Source organism: Ceratotherium simum, chromosome 5, assembly GCF_057802395.1.
Source record: "Ceratotherium simum simum isolate JZ-2026a chromosome 5, ASM5780239v1, whole genome shotgun sequence".
NCBI classification, from domain to species: Eukaryota; Metazoa; Chordata; class Mammalia; order Perissodactyla; family Rhinocerotidae; genus Ceratotherium; species Ceratotherium simum.
The window spans coordinates 55,758,005-55,778,984 of NC_141904.1; the positions used below are offsets into that span (position 1 = coordinate 55,758,005).

Consider the following 20,980-nt stretch of genomic DNA (forward strand, 5'->3'; position numbering starts at 1 on the left):
TACACACACCAACCACTCAATTTCAGGAGTAGAGCCACAGAAAGAAGGAAGAAAAATCCACTGAGCCTTGGTTTCCTCAGCTATTAAATAGAGACAACACTATGTATATCATGAAGATGGGTTTGAAGATTAAACAAAATACTATACATATAAAATACCAGCAAGAGCAAGGAGTGGGGGCGGAGTTGACTATAAGGAGGCAGCATTCTCTAAAAGAGAAGTGAAATTGTTCTGTATCTTGATAGTGGTGGTGGTTACATAGTTGTAGGCATTTGTCGAAAGTCATAGCCCTATACACCGAAAAGAGTGAATTTTAATTTATGTAAATAAAATGCCCAGATACACAATTTTTAATTGATAAATCCTTAAGTGCCAAGCTAGATGTTCATAATAATAATAAAATACAGTCTGCAGTTTCAAGGAGGTAGTCATTTTTGGGGACAGACATGTAAAGTGTTACCTTCCTCACCACTTCCATGAAAGGTCTCTTCACGTACACTCGGCTCTTGGATTCTCAGGTTTGTCCTGCTCCTGTCCCATCTGCACACACTGTTCCCACTGCCTGGCACAATCTTCTCTCCTCTCTCCTTCTTTTGGTTAGTTCCTCTTCACCTCTTGGACCCTGGCATCTCCGCTTAGTCACTTCCTCCAGGAAGCCTTCCTGGAAGTCTTCTTCCCTGGGCTCAGGTGCATGCTCCCTTTTGGTGCTCCTCAGCACTTCCTACCTGTAGCTCCGCTTACATGCCTGGTGCTTCCATGGCTTTGAGTTGGTGAAGGTGGGAACTCAGAGTCTTGTTTGCTCTTGTACTCTAGCACCCAGGACATTGCCTGGGCCATGAGACGGAGGAGAGAAATATTTTTTAGTAGATGGCAGGTGGATGGATGGTGGAGAGGTTATAAGTGAAGAATAAATAAAGCCCACTTTGACATCTCTACTTAGTCACGGTTCTTTACTTTGACAAGTAACAGGAGCCAACTTGAACAAGCTTAAGCAAAATAGAGAATTTACTGACAGGATATCAGAAGAGCTCTGATACTCAAAAATCATTGAGTTACATGAGAAACTAGAACCAGCAACCGGATAGCTGGTAGAAAACCAGGCAAAATTTTTTCTCCATCTCTAATCTCCACTTTTTTCTGTGGATCAACTTCAGTCTTCTCTCTATTACAACTTTATTCTCTCTGTTCCCACATGCCTGTGTTAGAAAAAGGTCACGCAACAACTAGTTGTCCCTTTTACTTGAAAGGAAATAGCCCAGCCTGAATGGCTGTTTGTAAATCCCAATGCTAAAATCCTAGAAGGAAGAATCTGATTGTTTCACTTTGGGCCAGATCTCTACCTGCACATCAAATAACTCTGGCCAGAGTCGGGGGGCCCACAGCACAAACATGGCTGCCAAGGTTGACTTAGTTCTTAGAGGAGAAGTGTTGTTTTTGGGTTGAGCAGACACTCCAATTGGTGATCACTAGTATGGCAGACTCATTAGGTGACCCCCATGATCCTCATCTCCCGGTGTTCACAACCTTGAGTGTCGGCAGGGCCTGTGACGTGCTTTTAACCAATAGACTATGATGAAGGTGATGGGATATATGTGACTACGTGTATATGATTACGTAACATAAGACCATAGTATCCCTCTTGCTGCCATCTTTCCCTCCCTGAATTGCTTTGAGGTGGCAGGTGGTCATGTTAGGAGACCCTACATGCTAAGGAGCTGAGGGTGGCCTCTGCTCAACAGCCATCAAGAAACTTAAGTCCTCAGTGCCATGGCCACAAGAAACTAAATTCTATCAACAACCTGAATGAACTAGGAAAAAGACGCTTCCCCAGCCGAGCCTCAGATGAGATCATAGCCCCAGTCAACCCCTTCATCGCAGTCTTGTGAGATCTTAAGCAGAGGACCCATTGTTAGCAATGCCTGGAATTCTGACCCACAGAAATTGTGAGATAATAAATGTGGGTTGTTTTGAGCTGCTAAGTTTGTGGTGATACTGTTACACAGCAATAGAAAACTAATAAAATCGTATAATATTTTTCAATTAAAAACACAAAAGAAGGTTAATAGGTTCTGAGTACAAACCTGTAAGGTAACATTCAAATCAAGGCCACACTGTTCTAGATGGTCAAAGAATGGCATGGTAGCCACACCTGACAGTCAGTTGAAGGGATGTCCTGAGCCTTAGGAGGTCACATAGTGAAGGAGATTTCACTTTGATCCTCAGGCTCTGCCAGGATGCTGATATGTTCTGTTGGGAAATTTGCTTCCAGGAGATCGAGTGGTGAGCTCAGCTGGGAGCTTTGAGATATCATGTTTAAGATGCCAACCTCAGGAGTTCAAACTGGTAGGGATCCCAGAGGCAGCAGGTAGGAGCCCAGGGAGGAATGTGAGAAGAGGCAGCGAGGAAGGGTGAGGCGGCTGGAAGCTTCTGTCTGGAGCTGTGTCTGCAGTGTACCTTTAGTGTGCCTGAACTAATTTTGTGGTCTTAAAGATACGGGTGTTGGGTGTTGCTACGTTGGAAGTGGGGATTTAGGTGTTGCACACACCTACTTGAGGGAAGGGGCCTCATCTCTCACCCCCAACTTTTCTTACCACAGGTAGCTGGTGCACCAGTCGGGAAAGAGAGCTGGTTCCTTCTCCTACATGAAGTAGAGAGCGACTGTAATGCTGGAAATATCCACATGATTGTCCAGACTTCGCTGATAAAAATTGCCTGTGATGCTTGTTAAAAACCCAGATTTCCAGACCTTTGCCCTGGAATTCCCACTCCAGTAGGGCTGGTTGCACCCAGGAATCAGCAAGCCCTCCTGTGACTTGTGTCATCAGGGCAGTTTGGGAAACCTCTGTACACGAGTGTTGGTGGAGTTTGCCCAGCATGATGTCAATAGTTCTTACCATATATTACAGAGGTTGCCACATTCTGATATCGAAAATGATGCCCATCTGAGACCCCTCCCCGCCCCCCACTCCTGAGTACCAGCTGGAACGCTCAAAGAATCCCCACAGCAAATGATCTGTTGATGTACTTCCCAAACGGACTGGGTCAGGAGCCTGCTCTAACCATCCCCACCGCCCACCCACACACCCAAGGAACACTCGAGGAGCTGGTCTTCCACTAAGACTCTTTGGGAAATAAAGAACAGGCACCAAAATCGATGCTCGCAGACAGAATGCATCTGAACTGTCTTGGTCTGGGGAGGTCAGCCAAAGCCCCTCACTCTTCCTCCCCTGTAGGTCCTTGTTTCCTCTGGATCCAGGAGCCCAGTCAGGCAGGGCCCCGTCTTTGCTTTAGCTTCTTGTTCATCCTTGTCAACGCTCTACCCCTCCCCACTGAAATGCAGTCCTTAACAAGCCCGTCTGCTCACGTGAAACCAGGCTGCTTCAATTCCCAGTGACACCTCCCCTGGAAAGGGCTGGCAGAGGCAGCCTCACCTCTCCTCGGTGTATGTGTAGAAGAACCATGAGCTGGGGAGTGAGCCCACTGTGATCTTGCAGGGCAGTGGAGGAGGAGGAAGATTGACTTTCAAGGAAAGCTCTTTTGGCTTCTGAGCTCTCGTTTACCTGGCTTTGTCCCTCTTTCCCTGGCCAGTCCTGCTGGATGCTGACTGTGGCCCCCCCTAAGATCAGGCCAGCCCTGAGATATCATTCCCTATAGGGACATGGCCCAGGCAGGAATCGATGGCTGCTATTGAACAAATGGGCCTAGCACAGCTCCTGGCTAATAGTAGGTGCTCCAGCCCCATAAAACCACATGGTTGTTTGGTCTCCAATAAGCATGGCCTGCACAAACACAATTAATGAGTCAAAAGTAATAAAAAGGAATGGAGTTGCTTTCTTCCTGTATTTTGAAAACAAGAAAGAAGATACTGGTCCTTTCAAGCCTTATTGCAATCCCATTTCTTGTCTTCTACCTTCCCCAGACCCTGCAACTATACTGGAACCACCCTAGCCCCCGATATACGCACACACACTGACACACACACACAGAAACACACACTCACACAACACGCACATGCATGTGGACACAACAAACACATCCAACATGCACACACACTCCTGCTGTGTTCCAAGGATGTCACCTTTCTTTCCTCCTCCTCCATCTCCTCTGAGTGTTTTATTATGGAAAGTGACTCAGCCTCGCCCATCCTCTAAGGAAGATTCTGTCCTCTTACAGACAGTGCCTGAGGAGGAGAAACAGAGAGTCCACCATAAGATTCTCTCCACTGGGGTGAGGCAGAAGATGGGTCTATGAATGCCCCACAGTCCATTTATCCCACTAGCTGTTATTACAGGCAGGTGAGAAATCATGTAGAGTCAGCTGCTTAAAGCCAGAACTTTCTAATATCTGGAGATGAGAAAACTAGAACTGTTCCTCTTTGCCCCCACTAGGCTGTGAGCTCCGTGGCAGCTGGGCTCGTGCCCTGTGGTCTGCGTCTCTCTAGCACCTAAATCATGTGTCACACTTGGCACAAAATCTCCCAGAAGGAATCATTTATTGGGTAGTTATTATGTACAGACAGGTAATTTACACATATTAATTAATCTTTGCTCCAATCCATATCATTGAAGAGTATGAGTTTTAATATAACAATAATAGCACTAAAGTGCCTATCTAGCCCTTACCAAGCACTCTTCTGAGTTTTTAACACACATTAACTCATTTAATCTTCACAACGATGCCACGAGGCAGATCATTATTATCCCCGGTTTACACGTGGGAAATGTAAGGCACAGAGAGACTCCACTCCTTGGCTCAGAAGCAGAGCCTGTAAGAGATGGAGGCCTGATGGGGACCCAGTCCTGTCCTTAGCTGAAGCTCACCTGCCTCTCATGGCATTGTGGGTCAGAGCACATTCTCTGGACCTGGGCAGCTTGATCTGCAGGTTGACCCTGAACTTTCTGGAAGTATGAGCTAGAGTCACTTACTTCATTCAAACCTCAATTTCCTCAACTGGATAAAGGTGATTTTAAACTCAAAACTTTCTGTGAGGACTGAGTTAATATATGTTTCTAGAACAATGCCTGGTGTGTATTAAACCCTTCATGAATATCACTATTATTATTAACATTAGCACCATTTTGCAGAAGAGAAAACAGACGACCAGAGAGGTTAGGTCACTTGCCTAAGGTCACACAGCTCATTAGTGGTAGATATAAGGTGGGAACCTAGGTTGGCCTGACTTTGATCTTTTTATCTAGCAAACTTTGCCACTACAATTTCATTGAGACCTCGAGTCGGAAAGTACAGCAAATTGTTTGGACAGTTCATTTCTTCTAATTGAGGACCACTCCTGTGTAGAGCCAGCTCCCAGTGACACTGGACACTCTAGGGTACACGTTCCCAGGTCTTCGGGTAATCAACAGAATTAAATCTAAACGTCAGATTACATCCTGTCTGATATTCTGCCTTCCTTAAACACTCATAAAACTAATATCTTTGTAGACAGCTTTGCTATTTTGCAAAGCCTTTTCCACACTCTTTATTCTCTCTGGCCTCCCTGCATTAGCCCCACTCCCTCAAGGGCACCTTGGCATGGGCTATGGTTCACTATATGTGGTTTTCAGCCCACCTGTGCCAGACAGGGTCGCTCAGGCACTCTCTGCAACAAGCGAATCTCCAAAGGGTTGAAACTCAAGTTTGGAGAGCTAAGGCTCTGAAGGGCATGTGCAGTTCATGAAACGGGTGGCTGGTGTGAGCTAAGGTGTGTCCCCCAAACTCTGGATCGCCGTTTGAGGGAAGTAAGCTGAGCCCAAATTAAAGGAAGCCCTGTTTTGCATTTTGGGGAGTAAATTCATCTAATTCTTACCTCACTACCCCTAAAGGTGATACAGATTAAACTCTCAATTGCTTCAAATTAAACTCCAAATTGCTTCAAGAATATATTTTATAAACAACAAATTCATAGTGAGTTACATAGAAAGCAAGAGGTGCTAAAACTCAAACTGGCATCTTTGCATGTCTTTGACTTTTGGGGTTGATGTCAAAAGAATAACTGTATTTTCCAACAAATTTATCAGACATTATTTTGATAAAAGTTATCTGGTTCAGACAATTGTCTTCTCACTGAGTGAAATTTCAGTGATGTTCTATTTGCATATAACTAACTGATAAATGCCATCTGCTCAGGGATTAAAATGAAAAATACTATTGTTATTAAATCAGAGTAACTGATTTTGGTTAGACATATTATATATGAGAATAGGCTGGGGTCTGGGAATAGATCTATAAACTTCTGCACTCAGAAATCAGGGTCCTAATAAGCAAGACAGTGCCAGGAAGCTGCAAAGCATGGTTTCTATTACTATTCGGAGGAAAACATAACTATGCATAAAAATCCTATTGCATTGACTTAAAATATTACTTGCTTAAAGAAAACTCCAAATCAAAACAAAACAAAACAAAAATGAATTAACAGATCATTTTCTCAGCCAGAGATGAATTCTCCCTTATTTTTATTAGTTGACATGTGTTTTAACAAAGTATCTTAAATTACCAGCACTATTAAGATGTCTTGTTACATTCCTGTGACATAACATCTTCAAGGATCCCACTACATGAACACGAGGCTCTAATATTTTATGATTCAAGGATCCTAAATACAAATTTTTTTCCTAAAAACAACCCCAAAAAGTGCAGACTTTTAAAAAGTGAAATAAAAATATAAGGTCATCAGTGGGATAGTGTAATTTAAAGCAACCCATGGGAGATCTTTCTGTGATGTCAATAATTAGTTCCTGATGTATCTTGTTTTTTTTTTTTAAGCTCATCTTCTTGTATCTAAAATGAGCTTAGTATAAAAAATAGAAGTCCTCCTTAAGCTTGTGTACTTCACAAGCTTTTGGATCCATTGCACAAATAAATACTATTTTTTTTTACATCTTTGATAGTTTAATCTATTAAAAAATTGCCTTCATTGTCTCAGGCAGAAAACTTTCTTCTTAATTCCAACAATTATTCTGTTTAAATCTCAATGTTTGTTGGAGACACGACAAGGATTTTTGACAGCTCTGCCTGACTTGATCCTGTGGTCCAGGCACCTGTCTGCTTGTTCGCTGGGATCTGGGGATGTCAGAGCCTTAACTGAAGGCGGTGGGGCTGCCTATTTCTTGCAGGCTGACTCCAGCTGCCTTGAGGGAATTTGGTTCTATTCTTAATTTTCTGCCTCACCTGGAGCCCAACATGCACCTTATTTTCTATTCCTACCAAACTAATTTAGAACATCGAACACACCCACAAGGTTTGATCATTTTTGACAGTCCTTAGAAACCCAAGCCCAGTGTTCAGAGAAATGTGAGCATTTGAAGGAAGGGAAGACTCAGATGAATGGATGAAGGAGCGCTCTCCCTCAAGATCCCTAAAACTGCAGCAGTGTTAGCTGCGCCACTGGTGAGGCAGGTCTCAGAAGCGTGCAAACATTCCCCCTGCCTGCACTCTCAGCCAAGACGCTTCTACCTCTCAGCCGGTATTTCCACAGACTCGCTGTCCGCCTTCCTGTTATGGATGGGTAAACTGACCAAGCCTTTTATTTGAAAACTTAACACCCTTCCTTACTTAAACTATGGAGAAAACTCAAGATACCAAACACATGCAGAGGAAAGAAATGGTAGCAACTGAATAATAGATCTTGGGGCAACACATGGGTGTGTTCATAGTTTCACCTGTGTTCATTTTCCTTGAGACTTAATTTTCCATCCTAAGTTAAGTGTCTAAAGGTAGAGGATAGACTCTCCTGAGGTTCTTGTCAGCTTCTGGATCTTTGAGGCTGGAGTTCAAATTATTCTGTTCTTAAATGGAATTGCTTCTTTCTCTACTACTAAACAGATGATTTGGCAGAAAAGTTAATGATCCTGGGATTTATTACCTCTTCCCCCCTTTTAAGAAATATCTTGTATTTCCCTCCAGGGCAGAGATTATACGTCATTCCTTTCAAGATCTGCACAAAGCAAGGGTCCAACATATTCTGAACTGATTTGAAATTGCATGTTTTGATGACTTGATAATTAAATTTCTTATGAACCTGAGATTATCCAAAGAGAGTTAAGGATTAGTCTTTAAAATAGAAGAATATTTTAAAATGATATAGATCTATGTGTCCTGACACAGATCTCTAAGACACAATCTTGAGGAAAAGAAAGTATGGAACAATGCTTACAGTATGATACTGCTCATGTTGTTTAGAAGACAAAGTAATCTTCAAAACTATTTGTTTCTTTAGGCATATATCTCTGAATGCAAATGCACAGAAAAACAACAGAAAAGCTATACATCGTGCTGACAGCAGTGGAGACCTCTGGGAAGAGAGTAAAATGGAGAGAAGGGATTTGACATTACCTGACATGCTTGTATTTTAACAACCAAACTTTACTAATTCAGTACTTGTGTTCCTAAAAATAAGCAATAAAGTAAAAGGTCTAACAAATTTCAAGGCACCAGGAGAATTCAAACAGAGAAAATAAATAGAGAGTTGCACAGCTTATGAAAGCAAGGTGGAAACGCACCAAATGCCTCTTAGAACAAGCTGCGAGTGACGTGCAAAGGATAATGTTGGAGGCACTTTTCCAATGCAGCATGCCGTTCAAATGGACTCTGGAAGGTGATATAAATTAGCAGAAATCATCCTAATGTGCACCAAATGCAGAAGCAGAGCCATTTGGAAGAGCTACCCATTTTAAAAACAAATCTTAAAAGAACCTCTTTTAACATGGACATCAATAAACAGATATATATTTACATTGAAAATAACTTACATTATTCTTATAAGTTTCCCATTTGGGATGGATAGACAGGTGAAAGAGGTTTTTAGCTTATAAAAGGACAATTCAATTTAAAGCTTTTAAATATTTTGATTCTAATGGCTTTTGCGGGGATTTGGAAATTATCTAAAGATTTTGATGAAAGTCTCCTCACTTGAATGTTTAACAAAATATTTACGAGGAAAAATTTCATCTTGGTTGAAAATAGAATTTTTCCACCCAGCCTATCAATATCTCTTTTTCTCTATTATTTTGTTGAATTACTATAATATGGTTTCATTGTGAAACATTTCAGGGTCACTGCGGAAAACTGGAAGTCACAGCAAGTAAAAAGGAAAAAACAAACAAACATAATTTAACTAGCAATATCAATCTTGGATTATATCTTTGCATCTTATGCATACATGTATCCATATCACAAAAAATGATACTGTTTTGCAAAAACATTTTTAACTTAACATATTGAAACATTTTTCATGCTAATAAAATTAATAATTAGATATTTTAAAACCTGGGGACAAGAATGCTTCCTGTCCATCAAAGTACTCTAGTGAAGAATTCACTCCATAAAAGCCGTTGGTTGGGGCCAGCCCCATGGCTTAGTGGTTAAGTGTGTGCACTCTGCTGGTGGCCCGGGGTTCGAATCCCAGGTGCGCACCGACGCACCGCTTCTCTGGCCATGCTGAGGCGGAGTCCCACATACAGCAACTAGAAGGATGTGCAACTATAACATACAACTATCTACTGGGGCTTTGGGGGGAAAAAATAAATAAATAAAGTAAAAAAAAAAACGTTAAAAAAAAAACGTTGGTAGTTTTGAGCAATCACATAATAACTTTTGAATGTTCTTCACTTACTATTCTCAAATAAGTCACTTCATTTGATCCTCCCCAAATCTGGGGAGGTAGGAGGAGCCAGCGCTGTTAACATCCACGCTTTCCGGGAGAGACAGCGAAAACTCAGCGTGTCCACAGCCTCCCCAAGCTCCAGCTCAGCTTTGAGGCACGGGCGCAGGACCTGAGCCCAAGTCTCCTGATCCTAAATCTCCTGGCCCACTGCCTCCTCCTTGTACACAAGGAGCCTCCTCAAAATTGTCCAGCACTGGGCACCCCGGCCCCCTCTCACCTCGTAGTACCTTATTTTACTGTTTCTCAAAGCACTTTTTTCTGCCTCTTAGTAGTTCCTACTTTTAAAGGCTTACGTGTTTCTCGTTGTCTCTGCGAGGACAGCCACACCACGTTGATGTCTAGCTGGAGCCCAGCACCCAAGCACAGCACTCCCTCATAACAAGCGCTCAACAAAGGCTTGCCGAATGAACGTACACCACGGCCTCCCGGGCTTGAGCAAGCACAGAGTGGAGGGTTGTGCAAACAGACGAACAGGGGCTCGGATGAGCGTGCATATCTGGTTAGGTCAATCAGGTTCTTCCTCCAAACTGAATCAATGCGCTGATGGGATTATATGAAATTCCTAACTTTCAGCTCTGGGGCAAATCCACAAAACAAAAGAAGATGGCATAAAAAGCAGATAAAACAACCATTATTGTTTTGAGCTGTAAACAGCTCGTTATTTGAGCTAAAAAAACCCAAAACAATACAAAACAAAAAATAACAGCAATTGGTTAAAAAAGGTTCTGTTCAGTGAAGGGGAAATATCAATCAATAGGTTCATATTATTTGAATAACCAGATGATGAGATTTTTGTCACTTCCTAACCAGCTATTTCTATGTGTATTATAGAAAATATTGGGGTACATCTTTGCAGTTCGTTTTATTGTTAATTGCTGTCGCTATTTTAAAGAAAGACCAATGGGAAGGCCCCCTAGTGGCACGTTACCGATTACTTCTCTCCCTGATCTGCAAGTTCAAAATCCTTCACTAAAAACAGTCCTGCGCACGCTGCTCTTTCTATTTAAGCGCTATTAGTCAGAAGCACTTTAAAAAACCAGCTTTTCTCACAAACGGCTAAAAGTTCTACATTCGAAATATTTATTCTCTTTTAAGAATTCGTTGTCTTTTCTATGTTTACAAACATAAGAACTCCTATATAAAGCTAAGGGAGAACAAAACCGTATTTCTATCTCCTGACTACTAGTCTATTTGAGGGTTTTGTTTTTTCCTAATCATTTTTATCCCCAGAAACATTGACCTGAAGAACCTCTCATTATATATTATTACACATTTCACTGTGGAATGTCTTTATTATCAATTTTTCTCCAACTTATTTACCTTAGTAGAATAGTAGTGTTTTAACTAAATATATTTGGAAATGACTTATTTTTGAAGTTTTTTATTTTAAAGAATAACTCACTTCATTTTCAAAAATATTAAACCAGTATTTGAGTAGTGTTGGGGTGCACGTGATACCTCCAGGAATGTTAACACTGAAAGAAGTTATATCTCAAATTTTAAACACACAGCAACAATAACTCAATTTACATTTTTTTGAAAAGAGGACATTTTATCTCGAAAAATGATATCAAATTATACACATTTTAAATATCTTTCATTAATATTTATTCTTCTAAAACTCATTCTCTTAAAAATAAGATGTAATATCTGAAGCCTTTCCTGTGGAGATAGAATATTGCATTTTCTGCATTAAATGGAGATGTTTTAGTCATCCTTTTAAAGGTAGCAGTAAAAGCAAAACACACAACCTTCAGTCAACTCTACCTTTGGATAAAGTCACTCTTCTTTCAAGATGCGCATTTCATCTACACACTATTCCAAGTCCGTGGCATTTCAGTAACTGTAAATGCAAACAAAGACATTGATGAAAAATAAGTGACTGCTGAATTTTATTTTCTGATTTTAGTACTCCATCAGTTAATACAGTTTCTTTTCACTAATCTTTCTTATCTCGTTTCATTGTACTCCTTTCAATAGATGAACGACTGATCATTTTTTCAAAAATGAAAACACACATAAGCCATGTGTACTTATATTTTTATGAATACTTTTGTACAGAACTATGCAAAATAAGATGTCTTTCTCTTTCTAAAACATAGTTTGCATTTCATTGCTAAATTTTTGTATGTGTGTGAGGAAGATCAGCCCTGAGCTAACATCCTATGCCAATCCGCCTCTTTTGCTGAGGAAGATTGGTACTGGGCTAACATCTGTGCCCATCTTCCTCTACTTTATATGGGACACTGCCACAGCATGGCTTGACAAGCAGTGCATTGGTGCGCGCCCAGGATCCGAACCAGTGAACTCCCGGCTGCCTAAGCGGAGCGTGTGCACTTAACCGCTGAGCCACCGGGCTGGACCCCGTTGCTAAATTTTTATGTATCATAATTTCTAGAAGATTCTTCTTATATTATCATTAGTGGAATAGTGGAATAGGAAGGTAATTCTGGCTATGCAAATTATCGTTAGCAAGATTATTCCTGTACACAAAAAGTAGAGACGTCTCATTTAGGTACTGCAGTTATGTTCCAAGTTATGGCTGATATTATGGGGACACTTTACATGGGGACAATTTAGAGATCATTTGTGGCTCATTTAAGGCAAGAACCAAAAATATCTCTTTAAATGTTCCTTGACTCAGTTAGGTAGTGTCCCCCACCTCCCTTTGCTCTTTTGTAGGAGATAACATACTACTATGAAATATTACCCCTTTATTTTGACAATTTTATTTTGGACTTTAACTGTGGAGGAAGTGGAAAATTTTAAGCATGTTAACCAAATGGGTTAAAGAGATGGCCTCTGTGCCTCCTTTGTGTGGGATGAAGGGTCAGCTCTTACACACTGCCAGTCTCCTACCTTCCCCCAACCAGCCAGCAGCCACCACGCCATGCTGCAAGTACAGACAACAGGCCTTGACGTCTTTGCTGTTAGAATATATAACCACCCAGAGTTAGAAGTGGAAAATGGGAGCCTCTGATCATAAGCTCATAAAAGGCAATTTCAGTGTCAGAGTGGTGGGCTGAATAAATATAGAAAGGATTTATTATGAAGTTCTGCAGTGATGTTGGCACCAGCAGCACACTGCTGGGCAACATTCTATCGCCAAAATCCAGGAACGAGCACAAACATTGAACCACTGTGTTCTCAGTGACAATAACGAGAGCAGCTTGATGATTGGCTGGCATGGCCACAAAAGACACACGCTGGCATGTTTCGGAACATAAATGATAGATCTGCTGCTGGGAGTTTATAATTATTTAATCAAACCCAGACTGCAGGACCTGGAGGGACATCCTGTGTCCTCCCAAGAGCGGAAAAAGGACAGAACTCAAACATTGACAGACTCCAGGGGGACCATGAGAGGCAAAGGGCCATGTGGGTGTGTGCTTTCCCTGGCCAGCCAGGGCCCATCCCAGGCTTGGTGAGGGGTCACTTCCCCTGGGCCGCGTCATCCCCCCAGTTTGGACCGGGAGGAAGTGAGCTACTGGCCATCCTCTTGATGTGCTTATAGAAGTGGAATCAATTATATTTCCTTTCACGGAATGAAACTTATGTCCTGCTCTGAACAGGAAACCACTCATTTGATCCAACTCTTTCTCCATAACACACACACGCACAGTTATAAAGGACTTGTGCCAGCTGCTTGCTTTATGGATATGTGATTTTAAATCCTAGAAGAATAAACTCTACCCCATTCAACCCTCGCATTCCATGTCTGGAAAATAAGATGATGGGCATGCCATGGTCACGAAACATCCCATGACACCAAATGTTTGGAGACCAAAGTCTAGGATGCAACTGGACTTTGCTCTTCAAATCAGATTTTAATTCCATCACAGCCTGATGAAAAAAGAAAGGGTAGGGTGATGAGGCTTTCACAAGCAATGATTGTGTGTTTTGGTGGAAAGAGAACAAATTTTTAAATTAAATTAGCATTACATTTTATTCCAACTCCCTAAGAGATTCAGGAATTTAAATAAGGTGCTCTCTTGAATCTAGATGTTACATGTAAATTTTAGGTTTCTATTTTAAAGCAGCAAGAAATGGGCTGATGATGTCATGAAGACATAGTTTTTTTTAAAAAGGATATTGAGTTAAAGCAAACCAGCATTAGGGAAAATGAATTCAATGTGCTCTTGATATAACTTATCAAAGTGGTAATTCCTAAAGCTTTCCCTGGCAGAAACTTTCCATTCTGGATATCAAATTCTTCATTTTGCCTCCCTTTCTCAATTCTTTTATTCAATCTTTCTGTACAGAAATGCTTTGGAGGGTGGATGCTACCGGCAGAGGAGACAGTAATTTGTCCCTACCCTTTCTGTATTGGAATCCTATGTGTGATATTCAAACCAGGGATACCATATAACTTTTTAAATTATCCAAATAGATATTTTTCCCTAATTATAATGTTTTCTTCTGTAAAGATTACACAAGTGGCACATGAGTACGTTTTCATTGTAAATAAAATGGAAAAAGAAGTGAGAGCCCCCCTTCACCACCCCTGATCCCAGATCCCACTCCTTAAGCCCAGAGGTAACCATCAGTAATAGATTGGGTGTGTAAATTTCTTTCCCCGACTTGCTCTTTGTAAGAAACAAATTTCAAAAACAAAGTATGGAAAATATTTAACCTTCTGCCACAATTATTAGGTTTTGATGTTTAAGAGGGAAAAATGCCCAAACACATAAAAGTGGAAAATCCCCAAACAATTTGGTGAGATATGCACTGCAGGTTTCTTCGTCCTGAAAAGTCCTCCAAAAGTTTGACAGACATACTTTCAAACACATGTAAAAACATCTCTACTTTTAGCAAATAAACTAAAATGGGGTCAACTTCTTGAAAAAATACAAAATCTTTTATCAGTTTCCAAAGGAGGGAAAAAGGAGTTAGAAGGGAAAAAATTAAACCATATTTCAACCACTTACGTCTTACATTCAGCCGGTTTTGTCTTTTTCTTTCTACGGTGCACTGGCATCATTCTTAAAAAGTTTTATGAGTTTGGGTGTTTTTAACTCAGTGTCTTTCCATGATATAAATGTACATTTAAAAAATTGTTGTTTATTTTTAATCGGCATTTTAATAGGACAATAATCTTCTTTTTATTGCTTCTTTACATACCTTCAGTAATGCTAAAATAGTTTATATAGAATCTATAATTAAACAAAGATGTGGACTTATTTTAAAGCTTGCAGTCAACACTCCAATTTTGTTTTATAAATGAATTAAGAGAAATTCAAGCTAGCAGAAGAGGTTGGGATGATGGTGATGAACAGTCTGCGTATGTATAAAATGATCAAGCAAAGATGATAATGAAATTATCTAGAGAATCTTGCGTCTTCCCTTTCTTGCCTTCTGAAGATGTATGGGAATTTCCACACTCATGTTGCAAGCATGTTTCCTGACTAATAACTTATTGTTTACAGTTGCTAGCCTGTGCTGAATTTCTTTAAGGGCATTAATTATCAAGGGTGCCATTTTCTATTGCCTGTCTGAGTTAGCTCAGGAACAGGACGACATTTTAAGTACACCTTTAGGCTATGCTCTGTCTTCACATCATACTAAATTCAGAGAACAAAAGACAAAACCAAAATGAAAAACCACCAAGACATTAGCCTGGCACCAAGTAGTCAATGGATCCAGCCAAAGGACAGAATGCTCACATTTTATTTGCTTTTTAACTGAGATCTTTGTGTAGAAGGAGAGAGAGAGGCAAGAACTCTGTAGCAAGACACGTGGTAATTCTACTTCAGAAGGTGCTGTGGGTGAAAGGAAATATCTAGTCCCTGACTTTGGGGAACCTGGTACAGAAGACTAGACAAACTGCATAAGATTAAAGGATAATTCTGACCAAGGGCGATAAAATAAGATTCAGATCATAAAGTCCCAAGGGAACTTCATGTGAAGAAGTATTTCTGCATTGTTGTTTTTCTGTGTTGTGCTCTCTGTCTTTCGTTTGCAGGGAGATGGAATTAAGCCCTAGTTCAGTGATCTGCAGCTCAGCCAATATTTTTCCCCCAAAGTTAAAGTTTTCTCTAAATAGCTTCATTCAAATCATTCACCCAACAAGTATTCATCAAGCAATTACAATGTTCCAGCAAGGTATTGGTGATGGAGTGCTCTCTTAAGGAGAACAGAGTATTGCAAGGAAGTTTGAAAGTAAGAGGGAAGTATAGAGATGGAGAGAGCTCATTTACCAGGTTTGGGAGGCAGGAGGTAACAAAGGAGGTGACTTGGGGATGGTAAGAAGTGCAGTGACTCTTAGAGATGAGCAGGAGTTAGCAAGGGGAAGGGGAAAGGGAGGGGAGCAGCCAAGCAGGGGAGTGTAGAGAAAGTCCGATATTCACCTCAGTGAGAAGTAATATTGCAGCAGTATTATAAGCCACACTTCTTTGTCTTTTTCTGGAAATCCTTTGAGCTGAGTTTTCTTTGAGTTAAAGGAAAGCCAGGTGGATCATCCCAATAGAAGAATGCATTCAGGGAGTGGATGCAGGTTCTCCGTGGACAGGGATTTCTCTGGGGCAAATCGTTGCCATAACTCCACATACAACCTTATCTGGCTCTGAGTGGATCAATAAATGTGAATGTCAGCATTTATCCATAGAGTGCAGTCAGAATATGATCCATTGTTGTTAAGTTTGCCAAAGCAAAGGAAAATTACTTTATAGAATCTTCTATTCCTGGTACCACAGGAAGCGATTAAAAATCTCTATTTAGAGAGTATCTCTTTTTGGCCTTGATCATGTCATGTTACCTGAAAGACCTTGGCTTCATGGAGACTTTCAGAGGCTACAGGCCGGTGAGTGTGCCCAGCCCTCCCAGCAGCCCTGGCTTGCGAGGGTGAGCATGCCTCGGAGGTATCAGTGGCTGCTTCGTAGTATTGGGTTTTTCCACACGTGAGATAGAATTTTCAAAAGAGATAAATAACTTTTTTGTAAAATTTTTCTAAATCTGGCTCCCTTCTTTATTAGAAACCTGGTAGTTCCATACCTAGGGAGAAGACTTCTCTGTTGCCTACTCTCCAGAGTTTTAAGAGTTAAGGTGGCATTTGTGGGCTCAAGTCAATCTCGTAAAGTTGAAAATGAGCTCAAATCATCTCCTTTTAACCTCATTAATGCAGAAAATTGGCTGAACTAAACTTTGAGCTGAGTTTTCTTTGAGTTAAAGGAGAGGCAGGTGGATCATCCTAATAGCTGAATGTCAGTCTTATGTTCACATTCCAACCTGTCTAGTTACTGAAGCTTCTAAAAGAATGGCAAACACCTCAACTATGACAGCATGGACCTTCCCCAAGGGCTTTCAGTAGAAGTTCTACCCAATGCCAGCCATAAAGAAGAGAGAGAAGGAGACTAGAAAATGAGGGCTGAGGACTAGATAGGGGATGGCAAATGGATGTCAGTTCTGATTGATTAATGGCTGCCACTATGAGCACTGGGTTGGAAGGATCAGAAAGGGCACCATGATTGATTATCAGTGTCTGCCTTGGGTACAGAGAGGGATGTAGGTCCAGATGCAATCATTTGCCCTCACTGAGAGTTGCTAACATTCCTCTAGCTCAAATTTTCTATGAGTCTGTGTAGGCAAAGACTTTATTTGGAAACAATTTATAATTTTTCAAAGATGTAAACATATGAAAGTCTACAGACTATAGATAATTAAGTGGTATGAGAGACTATAAAAAAATTAAGTGGCATGATAATTAGCAAATGGCCAGTATGGAGACAACTGGGATCATTTATTTGACCACTTTATAGTTGAGTATTATAACTATCCATGCTATGATAGTCACACCTGTATGGAGCAGTTGTCTAGAGTGAGGAGAAAATATTAATAATAATAATGGCCATAACAATAACAGCAACAACAGCTAGCATTTATTGAGCATCAGTTAGGTACCAAGTCCTCTTCTGTGTTTCATATATACATTATATCATTTATTCCTCAGAAAAGCCCTTGAAGGAGGTGCTATTACGGTCACATTTTAAAAATAAGGAAACGGGCTCATGGAGGTAAAATAAATTGGCCAAGTTCACACGGCTAGAAAGTGTTGGCAGAGTTGTGATTCAAACTGAAGCAATCTTATTGGGCATTAACCAGGCTCTCAGTGTTCCCCACAACATTACCACGCCCTCACATCTCGTGTAGAGTCAAAGGTCAACATTTTGACAATAAATAATAATACAGAGTGGCCACAAAGCCTTTCTCATGCTACACAGAAGTTATCCAGAGGTACCCTCTACATAATAGAGAAATTTTCCTTTCATAATCTCAGAAATTCTGCCTCACAATGGTTGAACACCTAGAAACAGCCGTCAGGGACTGCATTAGTGATTTCAATATTCAACATGGATGACACCCAGCAAAACATGGGAAGTAATTGAAATCTGGGCAGGCAGAGAATGGACAGGTATATATGGATAATTTCTATGGAGCAAGTACAGGGCATTGTGCCCCCATAGATTTACTGTGAATGTTTTATGTGCCAGATTCACTGAGAAATGACCCAGACAGGGCCCTTTTCTTAAGACTCCAGAATCTATTGGGGAGGTCAGACAAGCACATAAATAAACAGAATAGAAGACCAAATGTAAGTGCCCTGAAGTGACCAATTCTAAATGGGTGGCATGGGGAAAATGTCCTGGAGAGGAGGGAATCTGAACGTGGCTTTGAAGTTTGAATAGTGGTTCCAAAGTCACAAGGGACAGCCTTCCCAGCACCAGAGATGCCGGAGATGGGGAAGGTCATCATACATTTGGAGATCTCTGGATTTGCTGAAGCAGAAGAAGAAAATATGTGAGTTTTAGAGGGAGGGAGGAGGTAGAAGAGGGAGCTAGAAACGTAGCCAGGGCCTTAAAAACCATAAAGATTTGGATTTTGTTCTGTAGGCAATAGGGAGCCATGGAAAGTTTTGGAGCAGAGGAGTGTCTTATTTAGAACTGCATTATTAAACTATTATGGTGCAGCAAAGCAGAAGGTGGACTGGAAGGAAAAAGATTAGAGGTAAATGCATCCAATTAAAAGGCTAGTTCAAAAGCCCGGGCAAGAGTTAATGAGGGCTTGATGAAGGTCAGGGTCAGGGGCCTGGCAGGAGGAGATGTGCAGGAGTTCCTGTGGGAGGTGAAGCTGACAGCGGGCAGGTGTTGCAGTGGCAGCCGTCTCTCTTGTTCCACGCCAGCATGGCCTCTCTCTGAGTCTCAGACTCACACTGTGTTTAGGTAGGGGTGGGAGAGCAGGACACTTGCTCTGGGGCAATGGGTCCACAAGCTTCTGCTCTGGGAAAACTGTGCAGACCTCCAGCATTTTTCTACAGCCTTGACAGTGACGTGACCCCGACAGACATTTTCCTTTTCAGTCATGCTTGTACTTTTCTGCTTTAATGAGACGCGAGCCCAGTTCCTCGGGGATTTCAAGGAACCCGGAAGGGTGAAGTCATCTCCCGTCTTGGGATACAAAAGGCACGTCACAGCTCAGTTTTTAATCCTAGAATCTGGGAGTTGAGAAGGACCTTAACCATCCCGTCTGACTCCCCTTGGGCAAGAGAGAAAGGTATGCAAACAGACCATCAGCAATACCAGGGAGCCTGCGATGGTGCTGCAGACACAAATGTTTGATCTGTAGGGGACCAAGATTTATCCTCCTTCTGTCCAAGGGCTGCCCTGAAACCAAGCTAGAACAAAGAAGCCCACATTTATTAGGGTGTATTTTGGGAAGAAAGCAAATTGGCACTGCATTCTCTCAGACCCATAAAATATTAAATTGCTATAGAAATAATACCTTGTCATGAAACTGATCCCGAGTTAATGCTTCCGTATTAAATTAGGCAAATACTATATTAGGCTAATGCAATACTGTGCTAATCCAGAGAGTGAATGAACTTAGATATGCATATTAGTACTTAGTTGGATTAAAACCATCCATAGCCAACCATGAACTTGATGTTCATAACTTCATTGTAATTTACTACAAATGTCTCCTCCTAATCACTGTGTTCCTCGTCAATTTGTATTGTCATTGTCCCTTGGTGGCAGGTCTTCATGTTGTTGACTTAAATTATGCACATTTTGTCTATATTCAAATTCAAAAAAATCCCTCATTTTGCAGCATGCTCCGATTACTCCGATGCTCCAGAAGGGAATATCTTCATTCCTACTGGACAGCTGGAGCAGGCCACCAGTACATGTGGTCGATCCCCTTCTTGCCCCGTCCAGATGTTCTGCCTTAAAGAATGTTCCTGTGTCTACAACACACCGGCCCAATTCAGGAGCTCAGTATGTGGAAGGAGTCAAAAGGGCTCCTTTCACAGATCCGCCGTTCTCCGCCCCTTTCACAATAAGCAGGGGGAGGATTGTGAGGGATAGAGTGACTGAGGCTTTCTCCCTTTCTCGCTGATGTGAATATCCATCCAGGCTTTCCTTTCTAAGCCCTCCACAATCCGTCCTGGGGTGGGGGTATTTGTAGTACAAGGACATTATTCTGAAATCTGTCAGTCTTCATGTTAAGTGGATTCTTGCATGTTCGCGCCTGTGCTCATTTTTAAGTAAATTTATGTGTGGTCGTAAGAGCATTCTGAGACAGGGAGATTACTCAAGGAGCCATTGCACTCATTCAGGATGAATGGAAAGAGGGAGCTTGGACTTGGCTATTTGTGGGATAAGAGAGTTCCTTGCGGGCATTAGCCAGCTGTCCAGGTAGATGAAAGGTCTCAGGCTGGTTAGAAGGGTCCTCATAGCTGTGATCATATGCAGGATTCACCTAGGAGAGTCCTATCCAAAGTACCATCTGTGGACCAGCAGCATCAACATCCACTAGGACTCGATTAGAAATGGACTTTCTCCAGCCTCATCCCAGACCCACTGAATTAGTATCCGGGCATTGGGCCCAGGAGTCTGTGTTTTAACAAGTTCTCCAGGTGGTTTTTATGTGCGCTGAAGTGTGAGAAGCATCAATCTAGGATGTGGGGTGTGCCGTACCCCCAGTTTAGTTAAAACCAAGCCTGCCCATTGACCTGGTACTGTCATTCCCATGATAACCTCTTTCACCTTCAACCCTTGTGTTCTGGAAATTAACCATAAATGGAGCCCCAGTTCACATTCTTTCTCAGCTCCTGATAGTCTTTTTGCTGAGATATTTTGAAATCATTAGTTTTAAATATATGGCTGGAAATGTAATATAGAGTTAAACACAGATATGCTCCATGTTCAAAGTCTAATGACACCTACGAATGTGCTGGAAAAGACTAATATTCAACCAATAATCTTTTACATTTTGATAAGCTGTTTGAAAAATGTTTCCAAAGCCCATTATAAGAGATCACCTCAT

At 41.4% G+C, this 20,980-nt stretch overlaps 1 long non-coding RNA gene across 2 annotated transcripts in view; it reads left to right on the forward strand.

Moving 5' to 3' along the window:
* Window positions 1-2,792, forward strand: part of LOC147917055 (uncharacterized) — a 30,860-nt gene extending 28,068 nt beyond the window's left edge. For both annotated transcript variants that reach the window (XR_015552233.1, XR_015552234.1), the window contains exon 6: window positions 2,597-2,792. This is a non-coding gene — a long non-coding RNA (uncharacterized LOC147917055). The remainder of the gene's footprint in view (window positions 1-2,596) is intronic.
* The last annotated feature ends 18,188 nt before the right edge of the window (window positions 2,793-20,980 follow it).